At 36.3% G+C, this 26,410-nt stretch overlaps 1 pseudogene; it reads right to left on the bottom strand.

The window, feature by feature from the left end:
- Positions 1 to 22,692: 22,692 nt before the first annotated feature.
- On the bottom strand, positions 22,693 to 23,100 carry LOC141501164 (large ribosomal subunit protein eL32 pseudogene; annotated as a pseudogene).
- Positions 23,101 to 26,410: the final 3,310 nt, after the last annotated feature.

Below are 26,410 nucleotides of genomic sequence, written 5' to 3'. Positions count from 1 at the left end.
TTGTGATTCTGGGCAAGTAATTTAACTGTTGTCTGCCTCAGTTTCCTCAAGTGTAAAATGAGGTTAATAACAGTACCAATCTCCTAGGTGCAGATCAGATGAGGGAATATTTGTACAACATTTAGTGCAATGTCTGTCACATTTAAAGCTGCTTAATCAATCTGTTTATCTTATATAATAAATCCTTAATATCCCTTTCCTTCTCCTCCTTTGGGTACAATTCAATGTTCATCTTACACTGTGACATCCAAAACTAAGTACATTCTACAAATAGGGTAGAGTACCTAAGAAACCCTTTCTTCCTAGATTTCCTTCTCAATGTAATTAAGGATTTCATTAGCCACAGTGTTTTCCTAAATCACAGTTCTGCCCATACCACTTCCCTACTTTAAAAAAATCCCTTGACTCTATATTGATTGTAAAATCAAAAGATTATTACATATTTATTTCATCCTTTTTTATTTGTTTTATCATAATGATCATAAAAATGTATTATAATTTAATTATATTTATTATTCGTGTATAATCAATGTTAGAGAAGTTCTAAATAGCAATAGCTAGCAGCTAGATGACTTATTACAGCACTGGATCTTGAGTTAGGAAGATCTGACTCCAAATCTTGCCTCAGACATTGGCTGTGTGACCCAGGGCAAGTCATTTAATATTTCTTTATCTTTATCCAGTAGAGATGCTCCAATATCTTCGCCAAGAAAACTCCATGGATAGTATGGTTCACAGAGTCAGAGGAATCAGACAAGACTGAACAACTGAACAACAGACATTTCATTGTGCTAACACTCCACATTTATTATCTCATTCAGTTCTTACAACAACCCTGAGAGGCAGATGTTATTATACCAAGTTTATAGTTTAGAAAATTGAGATAATGGGAGATGAGTGACTTTTCCAGAATCACACAGCTAGTAAGTGTCTCAGACTGGATTTGAACTCAGGTCTTCCTGATTCCAGGCCCAGATCAGTGATTGATGGCACATACTTAATTTTTTTAAACTAACAGGATGATCAAAAGAATTTGGAGATCTTAAAGGAAAAGCGGCTATTTCCTCTTCTTCAGGAAAGTTTGTGGTTTTTTCTTTTATAGCTCCCTTACTCTTCAATTTGATTTTTTCTCCTTCTCACCAGACTTCTGACATTGGTTAAAATTTCCCTTATATTCTTCAGCTACTCAAGTCCCCTTCTCCCACACACCATTGAAGCCCAGTTGTTTCTTTTAAGAACATTTCAGTGTTCCTAACAACATTGTATTGTGAAGAAACATTATGCATTCTCTTACCTTGTGGTAAAAACACATTGCAAAATTCATTCTGCTTTTCATCCTGATTGAGATTATCAGCCTTGGTTGCTTAGTTGTTGCCATTTATAAATCATCCCTAATCATCCTAAAAAAAATTCTTACCTCTTAATTTAATAGCCACACACAACTCCCTGCCTTCCTTCCCTTTGCAGCAGTTTCCTGTTTCAACAACTTGTCCTATTCTCCAATTTATTTTACCAGTTTGCTCTACATAGTTATTTGTTCCTTCTTTTTTTTTACTTTGTTTCCCAACTACCTTTTCCTTTTCTTTCCCCTTAAGTTTTTCTTTAATCACTTTCTTCAAGTCCTTACCCTTTAGTAATGTTTCTTTATCTTTCTCTCACAGAAGACAGAAATGGAATCTCACATGACCTAAAAATAATACCTCCCCCCCAAATTTCCTTCCGAAATTCAATCCCAGGTCTTCTTCATATGTCTAAATTCCTTCAAACTGCTGACATAATTTCCTTCTCCATTCATCTCAGATTTTCCCCTTTTATCCCACGCTACCCATAGAAGCTGGAAGTAGAAAGATAATTCAACTAAATATGGTCTAAATCTCTTCAGACTCTATTTTGATTAAGAAAAATCATACACCAATACTCCAATGGATCTATGATCTCTCTGATGTGTGTAGCCTCTCCAAAAAAACAGCTCTTATTACATCCATGCTAACTCATTTTGGTTTCTTATCCACATCTTTTAATGTTTGCCACAGTGGGTGAGCCCAGTTTTGGGGTGGAGGAGGAAGGAGGGAAAGAATGAAGAGTCCTTATGTTATACTGTCATCTCAAGAATGACAAAGGAATAAAGGGGCTAAACTTCCCTGTGCCCCATGTGACTAGACTTTGGGCCATTTAACCAGACTATGTTCTTCTTAAATATTTTAAAACTAATCTTTTTTGTATTGAATTCCTCTTTAAATACAATTGTTTGCTCAGTCAGTTGCATCTTGTATGTCAATTCAATATGGATTTTTCCTTACTTCTTTGTATGCTTTATATTTGTCATTCTGTGTGATCCTAACATTTTATAGCTTTAATGTAGTTTAACTTATTCTGTTTGAATACTGAATTTGACACTTTCCCATCTGTATGACTATAGTCAAGTTGTTAAGACTTAAAGTTGCTTGTTTAAAGTTAATTTTAGAAGGAAACTAGGGATTCTGAAAGGTAAAGGTGAGGAGGAATTGTATTCTAGGTGCAAAGATGTAGAGATATGAGAGAGACTATATCATGTGTAAGGAATAGTAAGATAACCCAGTTGACTAGGTCATTTGTGGCTTCTTGTTGTTCAGTGGTTGCTCATGCTTGCTCAGCCATGTCCAATTCTACGGGATCCCAAGGACCTGTCCATTGGATTTTCTTGGCAAAGAGATTGGAATGGTTTGCTATTTCCTTCTCCAGTGTGTCCCTATTTTATAGATATGGGACTGAGGGAGATAGGAGTCGAGTGACTAGTCCACCATCACACAGCTATTAAGTATCTGAGTCTGTATTTGAATTCAAATATTATGCCTCCAGGCCTGGTGCTCTATCCCTTGTACCATCTAGGTGTTCCCCTGGCTAGATTATTTTGTTGTTCAGTCATTTTTCAGTCATATCTGACTCTTCATAACCCTATTGAGATTTTCTTAGAAAAGATACTGGAGTGGTTTGCCATTTCCTTCTCTAACTCATTTTTACAGATAAGGAAACTGAGGCAAACTGCAGTTAAGTGACTTGCTTAGGTTCACACAGTTATTAAGTATCTGAGGCCAGATTTGAACTCAGGAAGATGAGTTCTCCTGACCCCAGGCCTGGCACTCTATCCATTGTGTCACCTGGCTGCCCCTAACTAGGCAATGGAGATTGTAAAAAAGAATAAAGCATAAAAAGACTGAAAAGGCAGATTAGGGTAGCGTTTTATTTGATACTAGAGCAGCTCTACGTAAACTTTTTGAATCATGAACTCTTTTGGCAATCTGTCAAAGTCTACAGATCCTTTTCATAATAATAATAATCTATGTAAGTAATTTAAAAATAATAATAATTTTTTAAAAAAATAAATAAAATTTAAAAAATTAAAAAACAGGATTACAAAAAACCCCCAATTATGTTGAAATACGGTTAAACAAAATATTTTAAACATATGCACAAGTTCAAAGACTGTAGCTTAGGAACCCCTGTCTAATAGGCAATAGAGTCACTAGATTTTCTTGAACAAGGAGATAACATGATCAGATCCACTGCTTTAGGATAGCCATATTTGCAACTGTTAGTAAGATATATCAATAGCTCTCAGTGTCTAAATTTTAGCATTGGTTTCTTATTTAGTGTCTCAGTTCCTCTTGAACTGGATATTGTCTCCCTCACTGTTTCCAAAAGTTCATCCTTATCTGTATTGCTGATTCTCTACATCCTGCTCTTCTTATTGGCAACTGCCTCTCTTCTGGTAGCTCTTTTGCCTAATGCTTTTGTGCCATGATCCTTTTGACTGAAAATACATCCATTTAAACTTCTTCCTACTATTTTCCCCTTGCACCCTTCCTGATTACCTGCCCTAATGTTGCGGTCCACTTTTATGAGTCTAAACCATTCTAGTCTGATCCATTCTACTGTTGGCAGTACCCTTTTTCTAATGAATTGAGAACATTAAAGTTCTCAGTGATATCCTGTCCCACTAAACCACTGTGACATATGCTAGCTGGAAAAGGAATTTTTAGTGGGCTGAGATAGATGGCAGCTGCACTGATCTCTTGGGTGGGCTATTTATTGAGCCAGTGTTTCAAGTACCTTTGTGTCTCTTGTAATGACTGAACTCAAAGTAGGGGGAGTATTCAGCTGATTAGTTTTGACTTAAATGGTGGATTTCCCAAATCCCTATAATTTAATTACAAATAATGAAAAAAATACCTTAATATAAGTGTCACACTGCTAATACTTGGGATTCTGTTAGAAGACAGTCTAAAAAAAATCACTCACTTGGCTGTGTCCCTGGGAAAGGGTTCCTTTTGCTTTAAGAAAAAAGGAATAGAAGAAAGAGAACTAGAAATATTGCTATTATTAAGGTAATTAGGAAAATGGTGTGGATAAAATATATATTTTGCTTCCACTTCTTCTAAGCTATATCTTCCATTTGTCTCTTTCATTCATTCCCATGTACTTATAAACATAAATAAATAATATAGAAATATTATTTTATATATAATATAACAATAAATATAATATTTTACATATAAATGTAATAGATAAAATATATAAATAATAATAAATAATGACAATAAATATATTATATAAATAAATAATAGAAAAATATAAAAGAAAGCAATTAGATAGCCTTGTAGAATTTCATTTGATTTAAATGTATCTCTTAGATTGTCAAGATGTGGAGGAAGGAGGAAAGTTTTCTTCTTTCATGTCTGAAGAGCTGGGATATTGCAGAAATGTCCTTAATCCCCTTGGAAGTTCCCTGAATGGTGTGAGTAATTCTATGCCATATAGTCTCTTGAGCTCATGTTATTTCCCCTTAGCCCTCGTGAGAATTTACTGTCTTAGACACATTGGAATCAGATATGCAGAGGCCTGTTGTGCATTTATATTATTTCAAATCTACAGCACCCAACCCCCAAACCCTGAATTCTTCAGTATCTCTCTCTGGGCAAGTTAGAAATCTCATTTATAGATGAGTTAGCACTAATTAGATTCAACTGGACAAATAATACTGGTATGTGTGATATAATTAGCAAAGCAACTAGCTGAATGCTTTTGTGTTGCCTTTAAGGCTCTCTTCAAAATATACCTTAAATTGAGAGGTGAGTCAGTGACAGACATGTATGCCTGTATACAGATCCCTAATGGAGCTATAAACACTGTCTGGGTTGATCCTCGGTATAAGATGTTCTAATTAGGGCCAGGGTTTGGCTTTCCTTTCCTAGTTGTAGAAGTGTATCTTAGAGCAGTGGTGTCAAACTCAGAAATATAAATCATACATAAGGATCCTTGCAGACTGCACAATGACATATACATACACACATACACACATTTTTTATGTGTGTGAGTGTATTTAAGAGGGATGGAGGATATTGTCTTGATTTTTTCTTTCTTTAAAAAAATTTCATTTATTTAATATCATGTATTAATGTTATCTGAACTGTTGTATTTTTATTTATTTTGTTAAATATTTCCCAATTACTTTTTAATCTGGTTCTTCCATGTTGTGGGTAACATGTAGCCTCTGGGCCACATGTTTGACACATATGTCTTACAGAATCTCCCCTAGCTTTTGGTTGTGCCTAAAGTGGGGTATAATTTTTTTCAAAATCTCAGTCAATTTAGCTTGGCATCTGGAGACAATATGATGCTTAATCTGAAATCTAGAACTAAATTCAAGTCCCATTGGTCATTTATTACACCTGTGTGACCCTTGGGCAAATGATTTTTCAACTCTGGATCTCAGTTTCCTTCCAGTAAAATGAGGGAGAATCATTTTAGATGACTCATAAGACCTCTTTCAACTCTAAATCTATGATCTTATATGTCAAGAATTCTTTACATCAGCGCTGAACAGATACTGATCTTTAATTGTCTACTTCCTACAGGAAGTTTTGTTGTTTTTTTTTTTTAAGTTGTTTCAGTCATGTCTGACTCTTCATGATCCTGTTTAGGATGTGTTTTGCCTTTTCCTTCCCCAATCCATTTGACAGATGAGGAAACTGAGGCAAACAAGGTTAAGTGACTTGCCAGAATTACACAATTAGCAAATGCTGAAACCAGATTTGAACTCAGGAAGATGATTCTTCTAGATACAGGTTGAGTATTCTAATTACTGTACCACCTACCTGCTGTTTGTCTTGATCTTTCCAGGTACTGGTGTGCTCCCCCTGGGAAATTAACTTGTTTGTATTTGTGAATATTTTGTACTTACTGATCTGTGAACGTACAATTTACCCACAGGGTGTAACTTCTTTGAGATCAGGGACCATTTATTTTTATTTTTGTCCCTAAGGGGAACACCCAGTTTCTAGGATTTTTCTTTTTTTTTACATGCTTATTGTGATGGTAGTTAAAAATCTGCCTTTGATAATGAGGTATTAAATTGCTCACCTATGGGCAAGACAGACAGTAGGTGCCAGAGGAAGGAGTTGAACTTAGACATTCCTAAAGTTAAGGACAGTCTTCCTTCCACTATGTCAGTTTGCTTCCCTATACTGGCAATAAGATATTTCATGACTACCATATTAAAAACCATTTCTAAAACCAGTTTAACAAAACAAGACACTGAAACTATATATGTAGAATAGAACTGTTTGTGTTTGCTTCACTTTTTTAATGATTTTTTTCACTTTACAATAGTATTTTATTTTCAGATCATTTGCTCCTGAGACAAATACAGTCTTTACTTATATTATAAAGGAAGTTTATTTGACTTAAGTCTCCTATTTACCCCTTCATGAAAAAGGCATTTAAAACCCAATAAGGATCGTTTCAACTGGTATATGGTGGTTGTTTGCATATGCCCATGAGTCTTTATATAATAAAACTGACCAACTCAAAAGTCTTTTGAACACAGCACAAAAGGGATTTTTGTTTGTGGCAGATTTCATATATACATATGCATGTACATATACATACATGTATACATCCACATGTACACACATATACATACACATACATTTTTATGTGTGAGTGTATTTAAGAGGGATGGAGGATATTGTCTTGATTTTTTTCTTTCTTTTTAAAAAAAATTCATTTATTTAAGGTAAAGGGGTTACGTGCCTTGCCCAAGGTCACACAGCTAGGCAATTATTAAGTGTCTGAGGCTGGATTTGAACTCAGGTCCTCTTGACTTCAGAGTCAGTGCTCTATCCACTGTGCCACCAGCTGCCTCTAGTCTTAATTTTTTCAACATTTTTATGCTGGTTGCTAGCTTCATTTGTATGATAATCAAAGATCTTTAGAAATGGGACTCACTTTAGGATTGTAAATTTCCATGTAATTTTAATGGTGTTTATTATGTAAGAAGGACAGAGTCCGCAAAATGAGTCTTGCAGACATTGGCTCACAATTAAGGAATTAAAGGAAATAATAAAGAATTCTCTAACTCCAAGTTAAAGAGAACATGGACCTTGACTCAACCCCAGAGAAAGGGAAGTTAAAACATACACACACACACACACACACACACACACACACACACACACACACAGAACTTTTTGCTGTCTTTTTTAGATTCCTAGTTGGGGTGGTAGATAGGCAGAGAGATAGGAAAATAGTTAATTAGATAGATAGATAGATAGATAGATAGATAGATAGATAGATAGATAGATAGATAGATGATAGAAAAATAGAGATAAAAAGATAGTCATTAAATATTTAATATGTATAAGATCCTATGCTAAATATTAGGAATACCAAGCAAGACAGTTTCTGTTCTGAAGGAGTTTATCCTCTAAAGGAGAAGGGAATATATATATATATATATATATATATATATATATATATATATATATATATATATGTATATAGTGGGACTGAAGGACAAAGGAACAATACTGAAAACTAAGCAACATGGTTTGGACCTGATGATTGAGAAAGGAGATAAAAGCCCATCAGAGGAGCCCAGGATGGTTTCTGGGGAGGAGGGATGAAGGATGGAGTGAAGCTGGTCTGGTTTGGAGCTAGAGGGGTAAAGGCATTGTTCTAAGCAAGATAAAGTAAAAGCTCTCATATCATAGCTCAGGGTTTTTGAGGGGTGGGGGTGCAGGTGGAGGAGGGAATCCAAGGCTAGGAGGAAGAGAAAGGGAGATATGGTGGCTCATAGCTGAAATTATGCATCAGTTTGATCTATTTGGGAAGAAGCTTTCTAACCATGCCGCATGAAGGAAGGAAAGGAAACAAACTTTTAATAACATATTCCAGACATTTTGCCAGGTGTTTTATGAATATTGTCTTAATGAATCTTTACAGCAATCCTACCTCCCATGGCCATTTTATAGTCAATAAAAATGAGGCTAAAAGAAGGTAAGTAATTTGTTGGGAGTTCACGTGTCTCCAAAGTCGGGTTCTTCTTGACTTCAGATCTTCTTGACTCCCTATTTAATTCTCTATTATACCAGAGACTGATGAATCCTTTTTGAACCTTTAACAAATGATAGTATAGACAAGCAGATAGCCCTAAAGAGTTGAAGTATAGTAGATGGTGGCAGAAAGTACTGGAGAAATCTGGAAGAGAAAACTTCATTTGCTGTCGTGATGTAGTGACATCCAGGAGAGATGCTGTGTTGCCTAGTAGAGAACTTGTTACACAGTGCCATTCTTGGATGACACTTGAGATCATGGGATGTGAGAAGCTTCAGATATATGTATGCCCCAGTCATCCCCCCCCCCCCAAAAAACTCTCCAAGAGTGCTTTCCATGCATATGCAACCTGCTTTCCTAATTTTCCATGCATATTCCTTCTTCATGTGTATTCTCTGCATTTTTAGCCCTTCCATTACAAGTAGCATAGTAATCAATAAGAATGTCCCCAAAGGTTAGGGGCGGGGGGGGGGTGTTGAATGTTTTCTTGACATTTTATTTGTTGTTCTATTTAAGTATTTTGTACTAATTTGTACCCTGCCTTGTTTGTAAAAGCAAATACAATTGTTGGGGATTTATGAGATATTATTTTGAGTAACTACTGATCCACAGAGTATGTTTAACTTGGGATCACTTCTTGGGAGTACATAGGAGAGACTTCTACAGATGTTTCACAAACACATTTAACTCCCTCCTCTATTACTCAGATTCCTGTAATTTGACCTTAATGTGGTTTTTTTTTTTGCCACAAAATAACTATTTCAAGGGGTACAGGAATTCAAGTCATATTCTCATCCTATACTATTTCCCTACCAGAAATGAGGTTTTAATTGGAATAAAATTTCCTAAGGTCTTGCCATATAGATTTGACTTGCTTTTCCTAAGGTTTTATCCCCATGTAGTTTAGGCTATTTTTTTCCTTAAGAGGCATTAAATGTTTGTTAACACTTGGTTGTTTAAGGAAACTGGTTCAGATTGTTGCCTTGATTTCCTGGTCACCTGTGTACAGAAGCTTCCAGATCCCTCTCTGAGATATCTGATCATAGACCAAAACAGGACTGAACCAACATAGTTTCCTAACTGAATATACTAATTAAATTTCTGTCTTCTATGGCTAAGTAAACCTCCTTTTGCTAACTCTAATTGTGTCTCATATTGGATTTAAACTACCAAGTAACCAATCTGTTTGGACCAAGGCCACACAGAGGAATTATATATAGAAAACTACCTGGCAGACACAGAAGATATAGATAGAAATGTGACCAAAAGATCTCTCTTCTCTATGGCCTCTGACTGGGCAGTCTCTCCCAGGATCTACATTTTAAAGAATGTTCACTCCATTCCTCTCTGGGCTCCACTCTTAATTCTCCAGATTTTTTTTCTCCATCATGTCCTCACATTGGTACTTTCTTTACCTCAAACTTTTTGGCTTCCTTTTATGTTTTTCTTCATTAGAATGTATATTCCTTGAGGGCAGAGACTGTCTTTTTGCTTACATGTGTATTCCCAATACACATGCCTAGCAGGACTAGCAACTAGACAAAGTAAGTGTTTAATCAAGGATTATTATTTTGACTCAATAAAGAGGTGAGATAAATTGTGGAAAGATTAATTTTTGGGTCAGCAAAAGGTTAGGGTGAGTTGCCTTCTTATAGGTAGAATGGTTTGGATATTTTACGTGTGAAATCAATGGATTATCCCTTAGAGCAAGAAACTTTCTATTTCAATTGAGCCAGAGTATTTCATATTAGAGGACTTTCAGGATAGGTTTGTACCTTTACTTGTATTTGCAATAAATTTGATGAGCTTCATTTCTAGCTGAGAGTGGGGAATATTGAACTTTGGCCTGCTAGAGATTGGGCAGTGAATTTTTCATTATTTCATTTTTCTTTGGAATGTCCTTTTCTGTAGGTTACTTGTTCATCAGGGCAATTATATAAGTTTGCTGTTAATGATGTCTTGTTAACCAGATGGGGGATGGCTGGAATGTCCCTATAGTTGGTGATTAGATCTTGAACTACGGATCCCTGGGCAGAACTGAATGGTCTGAAGTATTTTATGACCAGGTGGCAATTGGAAAGTCTGATAAGAATCTGATGAGGTTATTAATCTCAGAGTTTTTCTCTATCCCTTTTTATTGAATGATAATGGTGGTAGTTTGAATTCATTTTACAAAGCATTTTTCTGTTACAAAACACTGATCAATTTTATTTTATTTGATTCTCATAACAGTTCAATGTGATTGGTAGCTAGAAGGGAGAGGAGTTGGATTCCATTATTCTCATTTTATAGATGAGAAAACTGAATTCTGAAAGGTCAAGTAATTTTCTCAAGGTCTCAGACAGGGTGTGTCAGACTGGTGACCCCCAACTTAGGTCTTTGAGCTCTTATAACCTATATTCTGCCTTTTAGGCTTCCTCTCAATCATATAAGAAGAGTTTGGATTCATCACTTGTACAAAAATATTCATAGCAGCCCTGTTTGTGGTGGCAAAGAATTGGAAATTAAGTAAATGTCCTTCAATTGGGTTTTGACTTAACAAACTGTGGTATATGCATGTCATGGAACATTATTGTTCTATTAGAAACCAAGAGGGATGAGAATTCAGGGAAGCCTGGAAGGATTTGCATGAACTGATGCTGAGTGAGATGAGCAGAACCAGAAAAACACTGTACACCCTAACAGCTACATGGGGATGATGATCAGCTTTGATGGACTTGCTCATTTCCATCAGTGCAACAAAAAGGGACAATTTTGGGGTATCTGCGATGCAGAATGCAATCTGTATCCAGAGAAAGAATTGTAGAGTTTGAACAAAGACTGAAGACTAGTACCTTTAATTTAAAAAACCCCATGAACTTTGCTATCTCATACTTTATTTTTTTTCCTTAAGGATATGACTTTTCTCTCTCTCTCATCACATTCAACTTAGATTAATGTATACTATAGAAACAATGTAAGGACTAACAGACTGCCTTCTGTGAGGAGTGGGTGGAGGGAAGCAAGATTAGGGGAAAAATTGTAAAACTCAAAATTAATAAAATCTTTCTAAGAAAAAAGAAGAAGAGGGGCAGCTAGGTGGCGCAGTGGATAAAGCACCATCCCTGGAATCAGGAGTACCTGGGTTCAAATCTGGTCTCAGACACTTACTAATTACCTAGCTGTGTGGCCTTGGGCAAGCCACTTAACCCCATTGCCTTGCAAAAACCTAAAAAAAAAAGAGTTTGGAGTTATAAAAAGCACTTAGAGTTCTTGGGCAATTGCCCAAAGATCATAAAATAGCAAAGGGACAGTCTGTGATATTAATGCCATTTGAATGAAAAAGCTCAATAGTTACCTCTTTTTAATGCAGGGCTTTAAAGTTTGCAAAATGTCATTTTCACAATTCTTTAAGATAGGTAATTCATGTGCTATCATGCCCCTGATTTTATAGGTAGAAATCTCAGAAAGTGGTCAATCAATAAGCATTTATTAAGGGTTACTATATACCAGACCCTGCTAAGAAAGGGGGAAAAGCACAGTCTGCCTTCAAGGACCTTACATTCTATTGGGGAAGACAATGTACAAGACACAATATACATACAAGATATGTATACAGAATAAATGGGAGGTAATCTTAGAGGGAAGACACTCAGAAGTGAAGGACTATGGAAAAGACCTGCAGAAGGTATTGTTTAAGCTGTATTTTGAAGGAAGCTGGGAAAATCAAGAGGTGGAGCTGACGGGGAGAGAATCTTCTCAGGTAAATACCACTTCTAAAGTGGCAGAGCTAAGATTTGAGTTCTAAAGTAGATGACCAATTTTGTAACAAGCACAGCCATAACTAGGAAATGGGTGACTGGCAGTTGGCTTCATGGCAGCAATATTTAGAAGGTACTGACAGTACTTTCACTCTTTTTAAAAAGAGTTCTTTTATTCCTATAACAGCATAGAAACAGTATTAAATTAACAAGAATTCTTTGGCAGGAAGTTTCTGGACTTTTAATCATAAAACATCTAGACATCTGGATATTTACATAGGGAGTTTTCTAGTGAGGAAACTTCCTCCCTCTTCCAATGTAGATCACTGACTTTTCTGCAATTTATAGTTTTAGAGTTGCCTAGACATTGAGAGGTTAAAGTAATTTGTCCAGGGTCACATAGCTAGCATGTGTCAGATGTCGGAATTGAAGGCAAGTCTTCCTGATTCCAAGGCTGGCTCTTTATCCATTATGTCATGCCTAATTAGAAAGAATAATTAATTAAATTTAAAATGATATCCTTCCTCCCCTGGTGGTCACACTTAAGGTGAGCCCTTCCCCTTCCTGCCTTCCTCAGAGATATCCTATACCCAGCAGCACCCTCTCATCATCCTAGGGTCTCTGTCCCCCTATCACATGGTAATGTTCCAGAATCTCTCCCTACCCAGGCCCTTGGGTCCCATGAACTCTCCCTGTGCACCACCACTGAATTTATCTCTAAAAGGAGATTTGTGGAATATATTTTGTGCTACTTGCTCTAGGGATGAAGGCTTTTAGCTACAGCTTTGGTCAAAAGAGAACCAGAACTTAAACATCTCAACCAATATTCTTCGAAACATTCCCTTTAAAAAAGGACATATTCTCCAAATTCTCTCATTGCTGAAAAGATTTAGAAACTCTTCTTTGGGCTTAAGAAACTACTTTCACAGCTCATTTAGGAGGCACAGGAAAATCAGCACCATTACCTTGTTTTATAAAAGTTTTTTCTCTTGGAGTTGGAAGATGAAGAGTCTTGTGTAAGGAACAGCAAAGAAGTGATCTCAATGGACAGCTGATTGCATCACCTATTCCTGAATAATTTTAGATGACTTTCACAGTTAATTCAGGATAGTAGGGAAACCATTGCTAGGCCTAAAACTAGCATGAGACTTTTTCCCAGGATGCTGATAGAGGACGTACTTTCTTCCTTCAGCTGCTTCCACTATGAGCCTCACTTCCAGGGCTTCCATCAGTTTGCAGTGTGTCAATTGTTCTAGAATACCCCACCAAGTTCTGTCATCTCCTTGTCTCTGTCAGCCCCTTGACCTCAAAGTTAGATTGCCACTGGTCTCCTATTTTTTTCTGCCTTTTCCTCTCCATTGTTTTTTGCCCTTCTCCTTCTACCTTCTTCTCTCTACCTTCCTCCCCTCCTCCTCAGGTAAAAAGAATTTCTCATTATGGCTATCCAGTCTCCTTCAATCTTTGCTACCTTTGACCACTTTGTGGTTTCTCTCTGTAGAAGGTACACCAGGTACAATGTGTACATCTCTCCACCTTCTCAGTCATATTTTTTATTTCTTATGAACAGATATCCAATGATTGTTCAGGGCAGTTGGTGTCAAATCTGATGATGATGATGATGATGATGATGATGATGATGTTTATCTCTTGTTCTTGAAGAAGACCATGATATCAAAGAGTGATGCCATGGCAAAATGTGAATTGTATTTGAGTTGAGGGGGTGCTGTGCTAAGTCACCCACCCACTTTTCTCCTTCAGAGCTATCTGGGTTCAGTGGCCAGATATGAATCAGAATTAATGGAGATAGCCCTGGATGCAAGGCAATTAGGGTTAAGTAACTTGTTCAAGGACACACAATTAGTGAGTATTTGAGGTCAGAATCAGCCCTAAATCTGAGTAGAAGGTAAAGGAAAAGGTGAAGGAAAGACTGCTGTAATTTGAACTCAGGATCCTAGGAGAACCTCTGAAATTTATATCCTTAAGTTTTCTATTAACAGATATATCAGATGTTAGAATTGGAAAGATCCTGAAATGTCACCTAATCCATTCTTCTCATTTTAGAGATGGGAAAAGGAAGGTCACGAGAGGTAATGGTTTGCCCAAAATCAGATAACTGACCAGTGGCAGAACCTAGATTTTCTGGGCTTTCAGGTACAAATTCAGTGTTCTTTCCACTAAATATTGTCTTTTGGAGATGATCTGACTAGTTTTCTGTTTAAGGCAACTGTGATGAAATCTTCCTTTTCCCCACCACCCCCTCTGTCATTAGTGAGTATAGTGGAAAGAGCACAAAACTAGAAGCAGTCAGAAGATTCCTGGGCTTGAGCCCAGGCTCTTATGTTTCTGGTATGTGTGACCTTTAGGAAGTCATTTTAACCTCAACATGCCTCAGTTTACCCATTTGTTGTGAGGAAAGAACCTTGGAAGTTCTAATGTGCTCTCAGAAACATGAGTTGCTCAAATTGTCATTGCTATTATTGTATGATATCACAGTCACATATCAGTTATAGTGGCCACATCAGCCATGAAACAGTTAACTTTCCTATCTTTGCAGTGCTGATGCTTATATTCTGCTGTAATAAATTTAAGCAGACTTGCAAGGTGGGAACTAAAGATAACCTCTTTAATCAAGTGTTTCACACTTGCTCAGCATAAAATCTAAGACTAAGGAATTCATTCATGGATCTGTTTATAATCCTATTGTAAAAATTTCTCTGAAACTTAGTGGCTTTGGGGACATCTTGGGAAGTCATTAGATGCTTAGAACAATTAGATATGGCAGAGGATATGCCTTTCCAAAAAAACTGTGAAAATGAAATGAGAACTGTACAGAAGATAATATAGAACTGATAATGACTACCTCTCTGCTGCCTTCAACATTCAGATGGAATGCAGAGGACAGTTCCCATTGGTACCTGACTGTTAAAAGCTTTATGTGCTAAAGCATTCTGTCTGAGAAAAATATTGTAGGTATTGGGAAGAAATATTCTCTTCTCCCCCGCCTCCAAAGGAGATGACTGTCATAGTTTTTGTATTCCAGACCTAGCCCTAGTTGGGATATTCTTCCTTTCCTAATTTTTTTTTTTTAGTTTTTTTGCAAGGCAAATGGGGCTAAGTGGCTTGCCCAAAGCCACACAGCTAGGTAATTATTAAGTATCTGAGACCGGATTTGAACTCAGGTACTCCTGACTCCAGGGCCCAGTGCTTTATCCACTGCGCCACCTAGCCGCCCCTCTAGTTTTTTTGTTTTTTTTTTTAACATATCCCAATTGCTAGGTGGCTGGACTTTTCTGCCTTTCCATTATTTCAAATCCAATCTCAGACTTGACACTAACTAGCTGTGTGACCTTGGGCAAGTCACTTAACCCTGATTGGCTCCATCCAGAGATCTGGTCACTGGACTCAGATGGCTCTGGAGGAGAAAGTGAGACTGGTGACTTAGTATAGCACCCCCTTGCTCAAATCCAATTGATGTGCTTGTTATGACATCACTTCCCTGATGTCATGGTATTCTTCAAGAATGAAGGACAAAAAATTATTATTATTATTATTATTATTATTATTATTATTATTATTATTATATTCCACAGGCCTTCTCCTGACCTCTGACAATAATAGACTAAGTTCTGTTTCCAGGGTCTCTTTCTAATAATAATTTCCCTGGCTCACTGTCTCTTCCAGGATCTTCCCTGGAAAAATAAGAATCTGGTTCAAAGAGCTCTCTGAAGCTCTGAAAACATTCAGGCTAGCAAAGTTATTAAAAATGGCACATGTTTATTTAAGGAGTAATGAACACAGGAAGAATTCTTTATCTGAGCCTTTATAAAAACAATTGGGTGAGTCCATGTGGATGACCCTCGTTTTCTTTCCCAGAGATTTTGACTCACAGAATTTACAAACTCACAGAACCATTTAGTCAAGTCCCTGTGACATGAGTGAAATTGCTGTTTTGGAGGGTGGTGTTACAATCCGTCTGGCATCTCATTTTAGGGGCTGATGGATCTACGTGAATCCAGGAGGTCAGCTACCCTTGTCCAGTTCAGGTCTCAGTATGGTGCTGGCAGTCAAAAGCTGTTCCCCTACTCTAAGACTTACCCAGCCTTTCAATATCCCATTCTGTTTGTTGTTGGGCCAACATGACTCTTATCAATATATTCCTGCTAAAGTTATTCCTCTCCTCTCCTTTCCTCAACTTTCCTCAACTTGGTTTCAATATATCATAGGTCAGTATAAAAAATTAAGTGGGAATTTTGGGAAAGTTTTGTGGAAGCCTCATATGATTCAAAAAAAATTAAGAAACTCAGAAATGCATAATTTACATAATTTATTATATAATTATATTTTATATATAAAATAATTACATATTATATACTTATATAATATGCTATATGATTATATAATATCAACATTTTAAAAATCTTTAAATGGCATAATAATTCAGTCTTTTTCTATGGTATGAAGGAAAGGCAAAAAAATTGTATGTGAATTTGCTAGTTGATGGTGGTACTGAACCCCTAACCCCCTCAATGTGTAAGGGATATTGCTACCAGCCTTGTCATGAATGTCTTTCCCTTTGATTCAACAGGGTCTACATTCCTGAAAGCACAGTAAGATTTATAAGGAACTTTCCTCACAACATCCTGTAAGGGAGGAAGGACAAGTATTGATCCATTTATAGATATGAAGTGAATTCACTTACTCAAGGTTCCATAAGCATCAAAATTTGCCCAAGAGTCTTGGAATTCTTCTTGTTCTGGTATTTTCTCCACAACCACAATGTTCCTTTTCCTTAGCCCTAATTGCCACAGATAGTTGGTGTATATCAGAGATAAAAAGACATGACCAGGTAGATAGGGGGTGGGAATAGAAAGCATTCACAATGTGGCTGATGGTAGTGAAGTCAGAAGAAGGGGAGGAAGTCTTCAGGGCAATAAGAAGCTCTGTTGTAGGGGAAAAATGGAACACATTTATGGAGAATAGAATTATTGAATTTTAAAACATGGAAATCTTATTCTATGATAACCTTAATATAGCCATAACTGTCTGGCTCAGTTTCCTGTGCAAAAATGTCAACTTCTCCTCAATATTCTTCTGAAATGAGACTCATTACATAATCAATGGCAAATGCTGCCTCAGGATTTGAAACTTAGTCCCCTGTTGCCAAACCCAATACTTGTTCCACTACAGAGTATACTAGGATACACATATGAATTTGGAGTTGGAAGACTTAAGTTTGATCCCTGGCCCTGCCACATATTAACTGTGTAATTTCAGGCAAATTATTCACCCTCTCTGAGTTTTAGTGTCCATCTGTAAAATATGGATGATAATAATAATAACTGGCCTTCATGAGATTGTGAAGAGCAAATTAAAAAATATATGTGAAAAGCAAAATTCCACTCAAATTCAGCCCTCTTAGAATCCCTGTGCTTAATATAATCTTTACAATTTTTATAAATGTAAACTATTCAACCCACATCCCAATTTCTTTTCATTTCAAATCCTTTTGGCCTATAGGAGGCTACTAGGTTGTAAAATATAGTCATTTCTTAAACCAGTGAGTCCAAGTCATTTCCTTTACTTCAGTTTGATGTATGGGTTTTAGCTCATTTTAGCTCACAGGAGAGAAAACAGTCATAGTATATTGCAGATTAAGATAGAAGAGACCTTAAAAGTTACCTGATCCAATCCACTCACTCTACAGATGACTTCAGTTTCTCTATCTATGTTGTCTAAGGATGCTTCCAATTCATTCAATGTGTTTATGAGCCGAAAACTTGAAGGATTAAATTTGAGTACTCTCCTAAGTCCAGTATCTTCAATTCAAATTTTAGGATCCTTTCAAAAAATCTTTCCTTCACTTTCTATCTAAATTCCTCCCTGATTTTATCCTCACTAACACTCCCCCCACCCCACCCCCAAGGACAAGAGATAAGCTCTTCTTTTGTGTACTTAAAGCTCTGCAGGTCTACTTGGGCACCAGCTATTTATATGCCCCTAAACCTTCCTCCCCTACCATAATTTTTGTTCAATGTAGAGAGAAAGGTAATACTTGTTCTTTGCAGTGTAAGAGGAGAAAATTTAAATCTATGTATGTTTCAATAAACATGTATAAATATGAGCTGTTTCTCTGTTTTAGGGATTTATGGATGTACCGTGGAGGAGATAGATTGTAAGTTTGGGCAAACATTTCCCTAGAAAAAGTAACCTTAGAAATAAAGGAAACAGAGTTACAGAGTTGTGTAAATATAGACTCTCAGTCTGACAAAGCTGTACTTGTTTTCATCTTGAAGTCTCCACTATCTTAGAAATATCCTGCTCCATTAGGATATACATATAAGACTAAGCTCAGAAAACTACATTATCCCAATGGACTAAACCTGAATTTTGTCAATTCCTAAGACCCCAAGGTTAACATATTCTCCTCAAAATCATTTGACATTCTGATCCAGTTTCTCAACCTCCCAAATAAGAAGATTGACTGAGCAGTCTCACCTGATAGACTTAATTTTCAACTCTTAATGTCACTTAGGCTGTGTAAAATTATCTCTATGTGTATTTATCTTCCTTTATTTGGTGAACTGCCATCTACCTGCAATTACCCATTATCCTTCCTTCTTTCTTTTCCTCTTCTCTCCCTTCTTCCTTCTGTGATCTGAACAAGTCTTCCTGAAATCACAGACACTTAGAATCCTTAACTACTTTCAAAACTCACCTCAACCACTATCATTTTTCTACATGAAGCCTTTCCTGATCACTTCAGCTTTTGTTTCATCCTCTGCTTTCCCAAATACACACATAAATGTACATAGATAGATAGAGAGACAGAGATGAGAGGCAATAGCGTGGTGAATAGAAAGTCAACCTAGAAAAATCAGGATGACCTGCTTAAGTCCCATCTCTCAGACATACAGTCATTAAAGTTTAAAACTGCACTAAAATTTCGAATACCTGATAAATAATGTGTGCATAAATTCATATTTATATATGTATACTACATATAACTATTATGTTTTATATATATATATATATATATATGATAGATAGATAGGAACAATAGTTAGCATTTATGTATTTTTTTTCTGAATAGAATTCCAACCTCAACTCATATTAGTTACATAAATTGTCTCCTATAACTATTCTTATTCTCCGAAATCTCAACCTCAGATCCACTTTTTGCCATTATGGGCACACATACCATAAGAGTGGAAGATACAGTGAGAAGTGAAGGGAACCCAGGTAGTATGAATACTTATTATGTAAATTTTTTATAAAATCATCTAATAGTTTTGATAGAATTCTGTAGGTGAAGAATGGAGAGTGAATGGTGGGAAAGAGGGGTAGTATAGATCTCACCACCTGCCTACCTTCCCCAAATCCTCTTCCTCTCCCCCACTCTCCCAGAGGAAAAGTTCCCAGGATTCATCTTGGTCAATCTGAGCTGGACCTGGCTCTTTTTGGGCAATCTCCGTGTTAAACTACCAGCTGGGATGCTGTCCAAATTATACAGAAAGAATCCAAGTAAAATGTCATTTAAAACATTTGGGAGGTCTACTTTTGACATTAAGTTGGCCTTTAATTGTTATAGTTTGTCCCAATAAGTTATCAAGGTATTGATAGAGAATAAGTCTTAAAGCCAAAAAGTCCTGGTTTCAGGTCTTGCCTCTGACTTATCTTAGGGTTTATCACCCTAAGCAAATTATTTAAACTTAGAAAACTCTAAAAGATTATAAATCATAGAAAAGGTGCCATCCTGCATAGGAAAAGGGAATTTCCTTGCATGGGAGCTCTCTACACCAATAAAATCATAAAACTAATCACTGAATCATTGAGAGGAAACAAAAATCCTGGGAGAGACTGACCCATTTAAAACAAATCCCTTATTTAGGTGGGTATCATTTAACTGACTCTTTCCATATTCCCTTCCTCAGAAAACAAAATCCTTTGGCAGGTTGAAGACATTCTGTTTAAGATATTTAATTAATACTTTAACAAGAATGTGTTGTTTATTAAATCCTTTTTGGGAATGATGTCTTGGGGTCAATGTTTTATTCCAATTAGTTATATATGTTACAGATAAACAAAAATACAAGGAGCACCTTTTTTTATTGAAGCTCTCTGAGGCTCCTCTCTTTCTATAGCAAAGTCCATCATCATCAGGCTGGTAAATTCAGGGATAATCCAAGTACAACATACAAACAGTGTAAATCCATCAACTTTATTGAAAGACTCTAGGAAAGCCACGATAAAGGTCTCATAATTAGCTGATGGGATTAAACCCTGGATAAGTACTTCCTTTTCTTTATTCTTTCATATTGGAGGAGCACACAAAGGAAGATTACTTTATAAGCAGACAAGAGGAACCAATTTGAAATATCTCACCACAGGCATCTTTTATGCCTGGTCAATAAAATAGCTGACATTTCTATAGCTTGAATGGATTGGTAAAATCTTTTTTTTTTTTTCATAACAACCCAGGGAAGTAGGTGATACAAAGAAATTGAGGTTCAGGGAAATGAAATTATTTGCCAAGAGGAATCATTTTGAAGAAAGATTTGGAATCAGAGCTCAGTGACCTTTGGTGATTTTGTATAAATGATGTCAACTTCAGTTTCCTCATCAGTAAAATGAGGGGGCTAGGTTACACTCACTTAGAATGTAAAGTCCTTGAAGGCAGGGACCTGTTTTGGTGGGGGAGGGAAGCTTTTTATTCATATCCTCAGTTCTTAAAATAATGCTTTTTTAAAAACAGTTTTTGCAAGGCAATGGGGTTAAGTGGCTTGCCCAAGGCCACACAGTTAGATAATTATTAAGTATCTGAGGTAAAATTTGAACTCAGGTACTCCCGACTCCAGGGCTGGTGCGACACCTAGCTCTTAAAATAATGCTTAACTCTCAGTAAGAGTTTAATAAATGTATGCTGACTAATTGGACTGACCTCTAAAAACCCTTTCAACTCTAAATGAAGGATCCTTTCCTACACAGTAGCAAAGCTGAAATTATTTTATTTATTTATTTTTGGTTCTTGGGGAGACAAGAAAAATGAAACCATTACAAATATGTAGACACATGTAAAATAGATTTCTGCATTAGCCCTGTTTCAAAGAGGAAAAAAGCAAGAAATACAAGAAAATACACTCCAATCTGCCTTTTGAGTCTATCAGTTCTCTTTAAGGAAGTGGATAGCAGTTTCATCGTGTGTTCCTTGAAATTGTGGGAGGTCATTGTGTTGGTCAATCATTGTTTTTCAGAGTTGATTCTCTTTACAATATTACTGTAACTGTGTAGATCATTTTCTGGGTACTGTTTACTTAGTTTTGCCACAACTCATACAGGTTTTCCTGAAGTCATCCCTTCATAATTGTATTCTAAACTCACGTCTCACATCTGTGTATTCCCAATCCAGTCCTCTCTTGCTACCTTCAGCTGTGAGAGTGATAATTGATTAATCAAGAGAAAGTATTAAAAGTCAATTTATACGTCTTGGTTTAAAGATTCAAAACAAAAACAAAACCACAGTCTCTGTCCTCAGGTAGTTTGCATTCTATAGAAGGAAATAACATGTGCGTTCACAAATAAATACTGTATAAATAAATAAAAGTCTTGGTGTAATTTTAAACTGGTCACTAATGAATTAGTTTGTACTTTATAGTTTCCTGTGAAGGGAACTAGCAAGTGGTTTTTATGTTCAAATAGACCCAAGTCTATGTCTTCTTTAATTAGTCAACTCTAATTAAAGGAATGGATTCTAATCTTGGCTCCTGTTTAGATACATCACTTAACTTGTTTGAGCCTCAATTTGTTCATCTAAAAAAATTATTGGTTGATTGATCCATACTATGAGGATAATAACTCTTGCTCTTCTTTCATCTCTAAGTTGTTGTGGGTATTTAATCAGATAATCTATGTGAAAGCACTTTGGATCCATGATTTTATCAGTGTGAGTCCTCTTTCCACTAATGTAGATTGCCACCCTATTCATGCCTTAAGAGAAATATTTTATAAGATGCCTTACTGAAAATATTTATTCCTTCATGGACAATGAATTTCTGGTGATCTGTCTTTCTACACTTAACTAATCTTGTCCTCTGACAAGTGCTTCCATATTCTGAATCATTCCCTGTTGAGGAATCAAGGAATAGGAGATAGAACCCTGCATTTGGACTCAAGACCTGGGTACTGGACTCTGGTTCTGCTGCTTGCTATCTGTATATCCTCAAGCAAATTGTCAAAACTTCTCTGGGTCTTAGTTTCTTCATTTGTAAAATAAAGGTTTGACTCAGACCTTCCTGGTCCTGAGGCTGATTCTGTCTATTGGGAAGTCCAGAAAAAGAAGACTTAGTAGAAAAATGGGTCATTAATTGTCACAGATAGGCAGAAATAGTGTAGGTCTTCCCTTTTACTTATCTGCTCTTTCTAGGTGGAATACAAACTCTGGATATGACATTTGAGCTGAGCCTTAAAAGAGAATTTCCATGCTGGAGAGGTGGGACAATTAATTAATAATGCTATTTATAGTTTCTTTTGGGGGGGGTAGTTTGAGGGTTTATTTAATACAGGTGAAAATATGCAAAGCTTTTTAGTCACTTTCTTCACTGCTCAGTCTAGTATTTGGATGGGTGATCTTGATGGTTAGCTGAGCTGCTCTCTCAACAATGGATTATTAGATTATTAGAGCAATTGTGAGCAATGCCGGCACAGTAAGATTTGTTGCCCCTCAGGAGCACTTCTAGCTCTTAGACATTGTGAACCCAAAATTTCCTGAATTCATTTGGTAATGTGTTTTTTTTGTTTTCTTATTACTTCCATGATCAATATTAGGCATCAAGATCTGGGCTTTGAATTGTTTTTGTGTTCTGTTGTCAGTGCCTCTTGGTTTATGCCAGTTTTTCTTGATCTTGACATATCTGTCTGACTGGTGTTGGATGAATGTTTTAGTGCTCTTCTTGACTATTTTAGGCTTTACAAGGGATCTGAGTGCAGACATGATGCCAGCAAAGAGAAAGTGGCCTCTCCACAGGAATCACCAAGAAGAGCACTATATTTTCTTTCTTTCTTTCTTTCTTTCTTTCTTTCTTTCTTTCTTTCTTTCTTTCTTTCTTTCTTTCTTTCTTTCTTTCAAGGCAATGGGGTTAAGTGACTTGCCCAAGGCCACACAGCTAGGTAATTATTAAGTGTCTGAGGCTGGATTTGAACTCAGGTCCTCCTGACTCCAGGGCCAGTGCTCTATCTACTTTGCCACCTAGCTGCCCCTGAGAGCACTATATTTTCAAAGGTTCTAGAAAATTTAGTAATGCCTAAATCCAAAGTCTCTAATGGTAGAGTTTCAGATGCTCCAACAAGCAGAAGGGTAAATATTCTAGAGGTGGAAATATTGCTGGTATTCTGTAAGTTGAACTATAAGTGTAGGTGTATCTGACACTTAAAGCTTTTTTAATTGAGATCCTAAGCCATCAAACAACATGAAGACATATAGGTAAGGAGGATTAATTATAAGCCAGGTACTTCTACTATGTACAGTTTTTTAAATTTATTTTTTATTAAAGATATTATTTGAGTTTTACATTTTTCCCCCAATCTTGCTTCCCCCCCCCCCCCCCACAGAATGTACTCTGTCAGTCTTTACTTTGTTTCCATGTTGTACCTTGATCCAAACTGGGTGTGATGAAAGAGAAATCATATCCTTAAAGAGAAGTCTAAGAGGTAACAAGATCAGACAATAAGCTATCTGGTTTTTTTTCCTAAATTAAAGGGAATAGTCCTTGTACTTTGTTCCAACTCCACAGCTCCTTATCTGGATACAGATGGCACTCTCCTTTGCAGACAGCCTAAAATTTCTCCCGATTGTTGCACTGATGGAATGAGCAAGTCCTTCAAGCTTGAACATCACTCCCATGTTGCTGTTAGGGTGTACAGTGTTTTTCTGGTTCTGCTCATCTCACTCAGCATCAGTTCATGCAAATCCCTCCAGGTTTCCCTGAAATCCCATCCCTCCTGGTTTCTAATAGAACAATAGTGTTCCATGACATACATATACCACAGTTTGTTAAGCCATTCCCCAATTGAAGGACATTTACTGGATTTCCAATTCTTTGCCACCACAAACAGGGCTGCTATAAATATTTTTGTACAAGTAATGTTTTTACCCTTTTTCCTCATCTCTTCAGGGTATAGACCCAGTAGTGGTATTGCTGGGTCAAAGGGTATGTACATATTTGTTGCCCTTTGGGCACAGTTCCAAATAGCTCTCCAGAAGGGTTGGATGAGTTCACAGCTCCACCAGCAGGTGTCCCAGATTTCCCACATCCCTTCCAACAATCATCATTATCCTTCCTGGTCATACTGGCCAATCTGAGAGGTGTTAGGTGGTACCTCAGGGAAGCTTTAATTTGCATTTCTCTAATAATGATTTAGAGCATTTTTTCATATGGCTATAGATTACTTTGATCTCCTCATCTGTAAATTGCCTTTGCATATCCTTTGACCATTTGTCAATTGGGGAATGGCTTTTTGTTTTAAAAATATGACTCAGTTCTCTGTATATTTTAGAAATGAGTCCTTTGTCAGAATCATTAGTTGTAAAGATTGTTTCCCAATTTACTATATTTCTTTTGATCTTGGTTACATTGGTTTTATCTGTGCAAAAGCTTTTTAATTTAATGTAATCGAAATCATCTAATTGGTTTTTGGTGATGTTATCCAACTCTTCCTTAGTCATAAACTCCTTAGTCATAGATCTGACAGGTAGACTAGTCCTTGATCTTCTAATTTGCTTATAGTATTGTTTTTTATGTCTATGTCCTGTAACCATTTGGATCTTATCTTGGTAAAGGGTGTGAGGTGTGGTCTAATCTAAGTTTCTTCCATACTAACTTCCAATTTTCCCAGCAATTTTTATCAAAGAGGGAGTTTTTAATCCCAATGGCCAGACTCTTTGGGTTTATCAAACAGCAGATTACTATAATCATCTCCTGCTTTTACACCTAGTCTATTCCACTGGTCCACCACTCTATTTCTTAGCCAATACCAAACAGTTTTGATGACTGATGCTTTATAATATAATTTTAGATCTGGTAGGGCTAAGCCACCTTCTTTTGTACTTTTTTTCATTAAGCTCCTGGAAATTCTTGACTTTTTATTTCTCCATATGAATTTACTTACAATTTTTTCTAACTCATTAAAGTAATTTTTTGGAATTTTGATTGGTAGGGCACTAAACAGATAGTTTAGTTTTGGTAGAATTGTCATTTTTATTATATTAGCTCTACCTATCCATGAGCAGTTGATATTTGCCCAGTTTTTTAAATCTAATTTAATTTGTATGAGCAGTGTTTTATAATTGTTTTCAAAAAGATTGTGAGTCTGTCTTGGCAAATAGACTCCCAAATATTTTATATTGTCTGAGTTTACTTTGAATGGGATTTCTCTTTCTAGCTCTTCCTGCTGTATCTTGCTAGACATATATAGAAAAGTTGAGGATTTATGAGGGCTTATTTTATAACCTGCAACTTTGCTAAAATTGTTAATTGTTTCCAGTAGTTTTTCAGATGATTTCTTGGGATTCTCTAGGTAGACCTTCATGTCATCTGCAAAGAGTGAGAGTTTTGTCTCTTCCTTCCCAATTCTAATTCCTTTAATTTCTTTTTCTTCTCTAATTGCTGATGCTAACATGTCTAATACAATATTGAATAGTAGTGGTGATAATGGGCACCCTTGTTTCACCCCTGATCTTATTGGGAATGCCTCTAGCCTTTCTCCATTGAGTATAATGCTTGTTGATGGTTTCAGATAGATACTGCTAATTATTTTAAGGAACAGTCCATTTATTCCTACACTCTCTAGTGTTTTTAATAGGAATGGATACTGTATTTTGTCAAAAGCTTTTTCAGCATCTGTTGATATGATCATATGATTTCTGATAGGTTTGTTGTTGATATAATTGAGTATATTAACAGTTTTCCTAATATTGAACCAACCCTGCATTCTTGGAATAAATCCTACTTGATCATAATGTATTATCCTAGTGATGACTTGTTGTAATCGTTTTGCTAAGATTTTATTTAGGATTTTTGCATCTATATTCATCAGGGAGATAGGTCTATAATTTTCTTTCTCTGTTTTAACTCTTCCAGGTTTAGGTAACAGTGCCATATTGGTTTCATAGAAAGAGTTAGGCAGAGTTCCATCTTTCCCTATTTTTCCAAAGATTTTATATAGGATTGGAACCAATTGTTCCTTAAATGTTTGGTAGAATTCACTTGTGAATCCATCAGGCCCTGGAGATTTTTTTTTAGGGA

Source organism: Macrotis lagotis, chromosome X (genome assembly GCF_037893015.1).
Source record: "Macrotis lagotis isolate mMagLag1 chromosome X, bilby.v1.9.chrom.fasta, whole genome shotgun sequence".
NCBI lineage: Eukaryota > Metazoa > Chordata > Mammalia > Peramelemorphia > Peramelidae > Macrotis > Macrotis lagotis.
This window is presented reverse-complemented; position numbering and strand designations above follow the sequence as displayed.